Source organism: Delphinapterus leucas, chromosome 15, assembly GCF_059928025.1.
Source record: "Delphinapterus leucas isolate spDelLeu-1000000601 "Yukka" chromosome 15, BTC_Dleu_Yukka2, whole genome shotgun sequence".
Classification (NCBI taxonomy): domain Eukaryota; kingdom Metazoa; phylum Chordata; class Mammalia; order Artiodactyla; family Monodontidae; genus Delphinapterus; species Delphinapterus leucas.
Genome location: NC_143143.1, coordinates 14,465,667 through 14,478,228, shown reverse-complemented (window position 1 = coordinate 14,478,228; position 12,562 = coordinate 14,465,667). Strand labels below are relative to the sequence as shown.

Sequence of the window (12,562 nt, the reverse complement as noted above, 5' to 3'; positions counted from 1 at the left end):
ATTTGTAGAGATGTGGATGGACCTAGACTTTCATACAGAGTGAAGTAAGTCAGAAAGAGAAAAACAAATATCGTATATTAATGCATATATATGGAACCTGGAAAAATGGTACAGATGAACTGGTTTGCAAGAAGAAATAGAGACATAGATGTAGAGAACAAATGTATGGACACCAAGGGGGGAAAGCCGGGGGTGGTGGTGCTGCTGTGATGAATTGTGAGATTGGGATTGACATATATACACTAATACGTATAAAATAGATAACTCATAAGAACCTGCTGTATAAAAAAATAAAATGTAAAAATAATTTTAAAAAATAAAATTCAAAACAAAACAAATAAACAAACAAAAAGAATCTGCCTGGGAAAAGTCTGGACCTGCCGAAGAGGCAAGAGACTTTTTCTTCCCTCTTTGTTTCCTGGTGCGCGAGGAGAGGGGATTAAGAGAGCTGCTTAAAGGAGCTCCAGAGAAGGGCGCGAGACGCAGCTAACAGTGCGGACCCCAAAGACGGGCATGAGACGCTAAGGCTGCTGCTGCTGCCACCAAGAAGCCCATGTGCGAGCACAGGTCACTATCCACACCTCCCTTCTGGGAAGCCTGTGCAGCCCGCCACTGCCAGGGTCCCGGGATCCAGGGACAACTTCCCCAGGAGAACGCACAGCACGCCTCAGGCTGCTGCAACATCATGCTGGCCTCTGCCACCACAGGCTCGCCCCGCACTCCGTACCCCTCCCTCCCCCCGGCCTGAGTGAGCCAGAGCCCCCGAATCTGCGGCTCCTTTAACCTCGTCCTGTCTGAGCGAAGAACAGATGCTCTCCGGCGACCTACACGCAGAGGTGGGGCCACATCCAAAGCTGAGTCCCAGGAGCTATATGAACAAAGAAGAGAAAGGGAAATCTCTCCCAGCAGCCTCAGAAGCAGCGGATTAAAGCTCCACAATCAACTTGATGTACCCTGCATCTGTGGAATACATGAATAGACAACGAATCATCCCAAATTGAGGAGGTGGACTTTGAGAGCAAGATTTATGATTTTTTCCCCCTTTCCTCTTTTTGTGAGTGTGTATGTGTATGCTTCTCTGTGAGATTTTGTCTGTATAGCTTTGCTTTCACCATTTGTCCTAGGGTTCTATCCGTCTGATTTTGTTTGTTTGTTTACTTACAAAAATTTTTTTCTTAATAATTATTTTTTATTTTAATAACTTTATATTATTTTTTCTTACTTTATTTTTTCTTTTATCTTCTTTCTTTCTCTCTTTCTACTTTTTCTCCCTTTTATTCTGAGCTGTGTGGATGAAAGGCTCTTGGTGCTGCAGCCAGGAGTCAGTGCTGTGCCTCTGAGGAGGAGTCAGTGCTGTGCCTCTGAGGAGGAAGACAGGAGCACAACCCCACCCATTAGCAGAGAGGCTGCCTAAAATCATAGTAAGTCCACAGACACCCCAAAACACACCACAAGATGTGGACATACCCACCAGAAAGACAAGATCCAGCCTCATCCACCAGAACACAGGCACTAGTCCCCTCCACCAGGAAGCCTACACAACCCACTGAACCAACTTTAGCCACTGGGGACAGACACCAAAAACAATGGGAACTACGAACCTGCAGCCTGCAAAAAGGAGACCCCAAACACAGTAAGATAAGCAAAATGAGAAGACAGAAAAACACACAGCAGATGAAGGAGCAAGATAAAAACCCACCAGACCTAACAAATGAAGAGGAAATAGGCAGTCTACCTGAAAAAGAGTTCAGAATAATGATAGTAAAGATGACCCCAAATCTTGGAAACAGAATAGAGAAAATACAAGAAACATTTAACAGGGACCTAGAAGAACTACAGATGAAACAAGCAATGATGAACAACACAATAAATGAAATTAAAAATACTCTAGAAGGGATCAATAGCAGAATAACTGAGGCAGAAGAACAGATAAGTGACCTGGAAGATAAAATACTGGAAATAACTACTGCAGAGCAGAATAAAGAAAAAAGAATGAAAAGAACTGAGGACAGTCTCAGAGACCTCTGGGACAACATTAAACGCACCAACATTCAAATTATAGGGGTTCCAGAAGAAGAAGAGAAAAAGAAAGGGACTGAGAAAATATTTGAAGAGATTATAGTTGAAAACTTCCCTAATGTGGGAAAGGCAATAGTTAATCAAGTCCAGGAAGCACAGAGAGTTCCATACAGGATAAATCCAAGGAGAAACACACCAAGACACATATTAATCAAACTGTCAAAAATTAAATACAAGGAAAACATATTAAAAGCAGCAAGGGAAAAACAACAAATAACACACAAGGGAATCCCCATAAGGTTAACAGCTGATCTTTCAGCAGAAACTCTGCAAGCCAGAAGGGACTGGCAGGACATATTTAAAGTGATGAAGGAGAAAAACCTACAATCAAGATTACTCTACCCAGCAAGGATCTCAATTCAGATTTGATGGAGAAATTAAAACCTTTACAGACAAAAGCTGAGAGAGTCCAGCACCACCAAACCAGCTTTACAACAAATGCTAAAGGATATTCTCTAGGCAAGAAACATAAGAGAAGGAAAAGACCTACAATAACAAACCCAAAACAATTAAGAAAATGGTAATAGGAACATACATATTGATAATTACCTTAAATGTAAATGGATTAAATGCTCCCACCAAAAGACACAGACCGGCTGAATGGATACAAAAACAAGACCCATATATATGCTGTCTACAAGAGACCCACTTCAGACCTAGAGACACGTACAGACTGAAAGTGAGGGGATGGAAAAAGATATTCCATGCACATGGAAACCAAAAGAAAGCTGGAGTAGCAATTCTCATATCAGACAAAATGGACTTTAAAACAAAGACTATTAGAAGAGACAAAGAAGGACACTACATAATGATCAAGGGATCGATCCAAGAAGAAGATATAACAATTGTAAATATTTATGCACCCAACATAGGAGCACCTCAACACATAAGGCAAATACTAACAGCCATAAAAGGGGAAATGGACAGTAACACATTCATAGTAGGGGACTTTAACACCCCACTTTCACAAATGGACAAATCATCCAAAATGAAAATAAATAAGGAAACACAAGCTTTAAATGATACATTAAACAAGATGGACTTAACTGATATTTATAGGACATTCAATCCAAAAACAACAGAATACACATTGTTCTCAAGTCCTCATGGAACATTCTCCAGGATAGATCATATCTTGGGTCACAAATCAAGCCTTGGTAAATTTAAGAAAATTGAAATTGTATCAAGTATCTTTTCCAACCACAACGTTATGAGACTAGATATCAATTACAGGAAAAGATCTGTAAAAAATACAAACACATGGAGGCTAAACAATACACTACTTAATAACGAAGTGATCACTGAATAAATCAAAGAGGAAATAAAAAAATACCTAGAAACAAATGACAATGGAGACCCGACCACCCAAAACCTATGAGATGCAGCGAAAGCAGTTCTAAGAGGGAAGTTTATAGCAATACAATCCTACCTTAAGAAACAGGAAACATCTCGAATAAGCAACCTAACCTTGCACCTAAAGCAATTAGAGAAAGAAGGACAAAAAAACCCCAGTTAGCAGAAGGAAAGAAATCATAAAGATCAGATAAGAAATAAATGAAAAAGAAATGAAGGAAATGATAGCAAAGATCAATAAAACTAAAATCTCGTTCTTTGAGAAGATAAACAAAATTGATAAACCATTAGCCAGACTCATCAAGAAAAAAAGGGAGAAGATTCACATCAATAGAATTAGAAATGAAAAAGGAGAAGTAACAACTGACACCGCAGAAATACAAAAGATCATGAAAGATTACTACAAGCAACTCTATGCCAATAAAATGGACAACCTGGAAGAAATGAACAAATTCTTAGAAATGTACAACCTGCCAAGACTGAACCAGGAAGAAATAGAAAATATAAACAGCCCAATCACAAGCACTGAAATTGAAACTGTGATTAAAAATCTTCCAACAAACAAAAGCCCAGGACCAGATGGCTTCACAGGCGAATTCTATCAAACATTTAGAGAAGAGCTAACACCTGTCCTTCTCAAACTCTTCCAAAATATAACAGAGGGAGGAACACTCCCAAACTCATTCTACGAGGCCACCATCACCCTGATACCAAAACCAGACAAGGATGTCACAAAGAAAGAAAACTACAGGCCAATATCACTGATGAACATAGATGCAAAAATCCTCAACAAAATACTAGCAAACAGAATCCAACAGCACATTAAAAGGATCATACACCATGATCAAGTGGGGTTTATTCCAGGAATGCAAGGATTCTTCAATATACGCAAACCAATCAATGTGATACACCATATTAACAAACTGAAGGAGAAAAACCATATGGTCATCTCAATAGATGCAGAGAAAGCTTTCGACAAAATTCAACACCCATTTATGATAAAAAAAAAACCCAGAAAGTAGACATAGAGGGAACTTTCCTCAACATAACAAAGGCCATATATGACAAACCCACAGCCAACATCGTCCTCAATGGTGAAAAACTGAAAGCATTTCCACTAAGATCAGGAACAAGACAAGGTTGCCCACTATCACCACTCTTATTCAACATAGTTTTGGAAGTTTTAGCCACAGCAATCAGAGAAGTAAAGGAAATAAAAGGAATCCAAATCAGAAAAGAAAAATTAAAGCTGTCACTGTTTGCAGATGACATGATACTATACATAGAGAATCCTAAAGATGCTACCAGAAAACTACTAGAGCTAATTAATGAATTTGGTAAAATAGCAGGATACAAAATTAATGCACAGAAATCTCTGGCATTCCTATACACTAATGATGAAAAATCCGAAAGTGAAATCAAGAAAACACTCCCATTTACCACTGCAACAAAAAGAATAAAATATCTAGGAATAAACCTACCTAAGGAGACAAAGGACCTGTATGCAGAAAATTATAAGACACTGATGAAAGAAATTAAAGATGTTACAAATAGATGGAGAGATATACCATGTTCTTGGATTGGAAGAATCAACATTGTGAAAATGACTCTACTACCCAAAGCAATCTACAGATTCAATGCAATCCCTATCAAACTACCACTGGCATTTTTCACAGAACTAGAACAAAAAATTTCACAATTTGTATGGAAACACAAAAGACCCCGAATAGCCAAAGCAATCTTGAGAACGAAAAACGGAGCTGGAGGAATCAGGCTCCCAGACTTCAGACTATATGACAAAGCTACAGTAATCAAGACAGTATGATACTGGCACAAAAACAGAAATATAGATCAATGGAACAGGATAGAAAGCCCAGAGATAAACCCACGCACATCTGGTCACCCTATCTTTGACAAAGGAGGCAAGAATATACAATGGAGAAAACACAGCCTCTTCAATAAGTGGTGCTAGGAAAACTGGACAGCTACATGTAAAAGTATGAGATTAGAACACTCCCTAACACCATACACAAAAATAAGCTCAAAATGGGTTAAAGACCTAAACGTAAGGCCAGAAACTATCAAACTCTTAGAGGAAAACATAGGCAGAACACTCTATGACATAAATCACAGCAAGATCCTGTTTGACCCACCTCCTAGAGAAATGGAAATAAAAACAAAAATAAACAAATGGGACCTAATGAAACTTAAAACCTTTTGCATAGCAAAGGAAATCATAAACAAGATGAAAAGACAACCCTCAGAATGGGAGAAAATATTTGCAAATGAAGCAACTGACAAACGATTAATCTCCAAAATTTACAAGCAGCTCATGCAGCTCAGTAACAAAAAAACAAACAACCCAATCCAAAAATGGGCAGAAGACCTAAATAGATATTTCTCCAAAGAAGATATACAGACTGCCAACAAATACATGAAAGAATGCTCAACATCATTAATCATTAGAGAAATGCAAATCAAAACTACACTTAGATATCATCTCACACCGGTCAGAATGGCCATCATCAAAAAATCTAGCAACAATAAATGCTGGAGAGGGTGTGGAGAAAAGGGAACACTCTTGCACTGCTGGTGGGAATGTGAATTGGTACAGCCACTATGGAGAACAGTATGGAGGTTCCTTAAAAAACTACAAATAGAACTACCATATGACCCAGCAATCCCACTACTGGGCATATACTCTGAGAAAACCATAATTCAAAAAGAGTCATGTACCAAAATGTTCATTGCAGCTCTATTCACAATAGCCAGGAGATGGAAACAACCTAAGTGTCCATCATCAGATGAATGGATAAGGAAGATGTGGCACATATATACAATGGAATATTACTCAGCCATAAAAAGAAACGAAATTGAGCTATTTGTAATGAGGTGGATAGACCTAGAGTCTGTCATACAGAGTGAAGTAAGTCAGACAGAGAAAGACAAATACCGTATGCTAACACGTATATATGGAATCTAAGAAAAAAAATATCATTAAGAACCCAGGTGTAAGACAGGAATAAAGACACAGACCTACTAGAAAATGGACTTGAGGATATGGGAGGGGGAAGGGCAAGCTCTGACAAAGTGAGAGAGTGGCATGGACATATATACACTACCAAACGTAAAATACACAGCTAGTGGGAAGCAGCCTCATAGCACAGGGAGATCAGCTCGGTGCTTTGTGACCACCTAGATGGGTGGGATAGGGAGGGTGGGAGGGAGGGAGACATGAGGCGGAAGGGATATGGGAACATATATGTGTGTGTGACTGATTCACTCTGTTATGAAGCAGAAACTAGCACACCATTGTAAAGCAATTATACTCCAATAAAGATGTAAAAAAAAAAAAAAAAACCCGCCTGCCAATGCAGGTGACACAAGTTTTAGCCCTGGTCCGGGAGGATCCAACATGCTGTGGAGCAACGAAGCCTGTGCGCCACAATGACTGAGCCTGAGCTCTAGAGCCTGTGAGCCACAACCACTGAGCCCACATGCCACAACTACTGAAGCTCGCACACCTAGAGCCTGTGCTCCGCAACAAGAGAAGCCACCACAATGAGAAGCCCATGCACTGCAACGAAGAGTAGCTCCCACTTGCTGCAACTAGAGAAAGCCCGTGTGCAGCAATGAACATGTCAAGCAGCCAAAAAGAAAAAAAAAAAACGTTGAAGAAATCATGGCTGGCCCCAAACTTTCAAATTTGGTAAAGATCACTAAATCTACAGATCCAAAAATATCAATGAATCCTAAGTTAAATAAATTCAAAGGGAGCCCTACCTAAATACACTGTGAAATACAAAGAAAAAATCTCAAAACAGCAAGAGAAAAATGACTCAGGGAAACAATGCAATTAAAAACTGAGTTCTCAGAAGCAATGGTAGAAGACAGTGGAGTGGCATATTTAAAGTGCTAAAAGAAAAACTGCCAACCAAGAATTCTATATGCAGAAAGATTATCCTTCAAAAATGAATTTGGGGGGAGATTAAGATGGTGGAGTAGGAGGATGCAAGCTCACCTACCCCCTTAAACACATCAAAAATACACATACAGATGGAATAATTGTCACTGAAAACAAACTGGAGACTGGCAGAAAGACTCTTATAATACCAAGGCTGCAAGAAAGATCCACAGAGAATCAGGCAGGGAGGAAAGAAAAGTGATCACGTTGGGATCTGCATCCCTGGAAGCAGACACAGAAGAGGAGGAGGATTACTTAGGCTTGGAGATATCCCCTGCTGAGTGAGCAGTTTGAAACACATATTGGGCATCCTGGGCTTCGGGTCTGACACTGGGAGAATGAGTCCCCATAACTGGTTTGAAACCAGTGGGACTGACAGCAGGGCTGTAGGAAACCTAGACTCTGCTCCTGAAGGGTACACACATAATTGCTAATTCCCAAAACAAGGTAGAGGAAGCAGATTAAAACTGTCTGGAACTCTGGCCAGTTTCTCTCAACTGCCCCAGTGTGTCCCAGCCTGAGCTGAGTGCCCACTCCAGCCCCTCTTACTCCATGGCACAGCTCCACGCTAGGGCAAAGACTGCCACAGCTGAGGGGAATGCATAGTTGTAGGGGACAAAGCCAGCTCAGACCCAACACAGCATCTAAACAGGTGAGAGCAGCCATTATTGGTGCTTGCAGAGGCAGCAGATAGGGAATGAGCAGGAACTCTGTTGCAGGGACTGCTCCAGCCCATGCCCTAACCCATGCTGAGCACCCACTCCAGCTCCTCTTGCCCAACACTGCTCCCCTTTTGGGAAAATGTGCCAATGCTTGGAGGGGGGAGAGCACACACTGAGAAGGAACAGAGCCATCTTGGACCTGACCCTCAGGGCTTCTGCTCCAGCAACTTGGGAATTGACCCTGCACCCAATAAAGTGGTGCTGGTCACTAAGCAGAGGAGAAGACCCAGCTCACACCAGGCTCTAGCCATAGCTCCTCCTGCTCCACATCCTATCAAGGTGATAGCTGCCAGCACACCTTGGGGGATGTAAGTTGTGTTCATGTCAGATACAGCTCTCCCAGAAAAGACACTGGGCACACACAAACTGTACAGGGATGCTCCCACACAACGACACCCCTTCCAGACCAGGATAGGTAACTGTTTCACCTAATTTCATGGATACAGAGACATTCAATCAAAACAAGAAGACAGGGGCTTCCCTGGTGGTGCAGTGGTTAAGAATCTGCCTGCCAATGCAGGAGACACGGGTTCAAGCTCTGGTCTGGGAAGATCCCACATGCCACGGAGCAACTGAGCCTGTGCGCCACAACTACTAAAGCCTGCACTGTAGAGCCCGCGAACCACAACTGCTGAAGCCCACACGCCTAGAGCCCATGCTCCGCAACAACAGAGGCCACCGCAATGAGAAGTCTGCACACCACAATGCGGAGTAGCCCCTGCTCCCCACAGCTGGAGAAAAGCCCAAGCAGCAACAAAGACCCAACACAGCCAAAAATAAATAAATAAAATAAAATAAATTTATTAAAAAAAGAAAAGAAGAGAGAGGAATTTGCTTCAAATGAAAGAACAAGAAAAAACAACTACTGAAACAGAAATAATTTACCAGAAAAAGAGTTCAAAGCAATAGTAATAAGAATGCTAACTGATGTAGGGAAAAGAATAGATGAACACAGTGATAAGTTTAATAAGGAACTAGAAAATATTAAGAAAAACCCAGTCAAATCTGACGACTACAATAACTATAACGAAAAACACACTAGAAGGAATTAACAGCAGACTAGGTGATACAGAAGAATGCATAAGTGATCTGTAAGATAGAATGATGGAAATCATCCAATCAGTAAAAAAGGAAAACAAATTTAAAAAATGAGAACAGTTTAAGGGACCTCTGGGACAACATCAATGTACCAACATTTACATTATAGGGGTTCCAAAAGAAGAAGAGAGAGAAAGGGGTAAAAGATGTATTTGATGAAATTATGGCTGAAAACATCCTGAAAGTGAAGAAAGAAATAGATATTCAGGTACAGAAAGTACAGAAGGTCCCAGAAAAGATGAATCCAAAGAGATCCACACCAAGACATATCATAATTAAAATGGCAAAAGTTAAAAAGAAAATTCTAAAGGGATCAAGAGAAAAACAAAGGGTCATAAACAAGGGACACGCCAAACGACTATTAGCTGATATCTCTGCAGAAACTTTGCAGGCCAGAAGGGTGTGGCATGATACATTTAAAATGCTGAAAGGGAAAAACCTACAACACAGGATGATCTACCCAGCAGGCTTATCATCTAGAATTGAAGGAGAGATAAAGAACTTCCCAAACAAGCAAAAACTAAAACTCAATACTAAACTGACCCTAAAAGCAATGTTAGAGGGTCTTTTCTAAGTGGAAAAGAAAGGGCTATAAGAAATAAGAATCCATACGAAAGGGAAAATCCCACTAGTAAAGGCAAATATATAGTAAAGCCTATGGATCAACCACTTAAATAAGCTAAAATGAAGATTAAAAGACAAAGTTGTAAAATCATCTATAACTACAATAAACAATTAAGGGATAAACATGAAGATTTAAAATGTGATATCAAAAACAAAATGTGGGGGATGGGAGTAAAACATGTATATTTTTTAGAATGTGTTTGAACTTAAATGACTAACAGTTTAAAACAAACAGATATAGTGATAGGTCAACATATATGAACCCCATGGTAACCACAAATCTAAAACCTACGAATAGATACACAAATGCTAGAGAGAAAGGATCATAAGCATACCACTAAAGAAAACCATCAAACCACAAGGGAAGAAATTGAAAGAAGAGAAGACCAGAGAAAAACTAAAAAACCAACCAGAAAACAAGTACCAAAATGCCAGTAAGTACTTACTTACCAATAATCACTTTAAATGTCAACAGACTAAATGCTCCAATCAAAAGATATAGGGTGGTGACTGGATAAAATAAAAAGAGACCCATCTATATGCTGCTTATAAAAGACTCACTTCAGAGCTAAAGACACACAGACTGAAAATGAGGGGGTGGAAAAATATATTTCATGCAAACGGAAATGACAAGAAACATGGGGTAGCAATACTTATGTCAAACAAAATAGGCTTTAAAGCAAAGTCTACAACAAAAGACAAAGAAGGGCATTATATAATGATAAAGGGATCAGTACAAGAAGTGGATATAACATTCATTAACACAGATGTACCTATTATAGGAGCATCTAAATATATAAAGCAAATATTAACAAACATAAAGGGAGAAACTGACAATAATGCAATAATAGTAGAGGACTTTAACACCCCAATGACATCAAGGGACAGATCATCCAGACAGATAATCAAAAAGCAAACAGTGGCCTTAAATGACACAGACAAGTAGAACTTAATAGATGTCTACAGTATATTCCATCTAAAAACAATAGAATACATATGCTTTAAGTGCATATGGAATGTTCTCCAGGGTAGACCACAAGCTAGACCACAAAATGTGCCTCAACATATTTAAGAGGATAGAAATTATATCAAATACTTTTTCTGACCACAACAGTACAAAACTAGAAATCAATCAAGGAATAAAAATGGGAAGAACATAAACACGTGGAGACTAACCAACTTGCTACTAAAAAATAGTGGGTCAATGAAGAAATCAGAGGAAATGAGAAAATACCTCAAGACAAAACAAAATAAAGGGCTTCCTTGGTGGTGCAGTGGTTAAGAATCTGCCTTCCAGTGCAGGGGACATGGGTTCAATCCCTGGTCAGGGAAGATCCTACATGCTGCGGAACAACTAAGCACGTGCACCACAACTACTGAACTCTGTGCTCTAGAGCCTGTGAGCCACAACTACTGACTCTGTGTGCCACAACTACTGAAGCCCGTGCACCTAGAGCCCATGCTCTGCAACAAGAGAAGCCACTGCAATGAGAAGCCTGCATACTGCAATGAAGAGTCGCCCCCACTCGCCACAACTAGAGAAAGCCCATGCACAGCAATGAAGACCCAACACAGCCAAAAATAAATTAATTAATTAAAAATAAATAAAAACAAGATATTCCAAAATCTATGGGATGCAGCAAAAGCAGTTTGAAGAGGGAAGTTTATAGCTATACATGCCTATCTTAAGAAACAGGAAAAATCTCAAAGAAACAACCTAACCTACAACCTAAAGGAATTAGAGAAAGAAGAACAAAGCCCAAAGTCAGCAGAAGGAAAGAAATAATAAAGATTAGAGAAAAAATAGAGAAAAAAAAGAAAATATCAATAAATCAAGATCTGTATTTTTTTAAAAAGATGAACAAAATTGATAAGCCTTTAGCCAGGATTATCAAGAAAAAAAGAGAGAGGACCCAAATAAACAAAATAAGAAATAAAAGAGGAGAAATAACAACTGATACCACAGAAATACCAAAAAATAAGAGAATACTATGAACAGTTAAATGCCAACAAATTGGACAACCTAGAAGACATCAACAAATTTCTAGAAACATACAACCTGACCTGACTGAATCAGGAAGAAATATACAATCTGAACAGGCCAATTACTAGCAATGAAACTGAATTTGTGAAAAACTCCCCTCACCCCCCCAAAAAATAGTACAGGACTGGATAGATTCACAGGGGAATTCTACCAAACATGTAAAGAAGAGCTAATACCTCTCCTTCTCAAACTATTTCAAAATTGAGGAGGAGGGAACACTCCCAAATTCATTCCATGCTGCCACCATTACCTTGATACCAAACCAAACAAAGACACTATTAAAAAAAAAGGAAAACTACAGGCTGATACCTCTAATGAATATAAATGCAGAAAACCTCAAATAAACACTAGCAATCTGAATTCAACAATATATAAAAAGGACCATACAACATGATCAAGTGGGATTTATTCCTGAGATGCAAGGATGATTCAATATCCACAAATCCATCAATGTGATACAACACATTAACAAAAGGAAGGGTAAAAAAATCACACGACCCTCCATCAGGAAACTTGCACAATCCTCTTAGACAGCCTCATGCACCAGAGGGTAGACAGCAGAAGTAAGAAGAACTACAATCCTGCAGCCTGTGGAACAAAAAACACATTCACAGAAAGATATACAAGAGGAAAAGGCAGAGGGCTATGTACCAGATGAAGGAACAAGATAAAACCCTA

At 39.5% G+C, this 12,562-nt stretch overlaps 1 protein-coding gene and 1 pseudogene across 1 annotated transcript in view; one reads left to right on the top strand and one right to left on the bottom strand.

The window, feature by feature from the left end:
* LOC111182070 (S-adenosyl-L-methionine-dependent tRNA 4-demethylwyosine synthase TYW1) overlaps positions 1-12,562 on the top strand; it is a 276,237-nt gene that overhangs the window by 2,293 nt on the left and 261,382 nt on the right. The gene's annotated exons all lie outside the window — the stretch shown is intronic.
* Positions 1-12,562, bottom strand: part of LOC111182292 (chromobox protein homolog 1 pseudogene) — a 61,199-nt pseudogene that overhangs the window by 7,359 nt on the left and 41,278 nt on the right.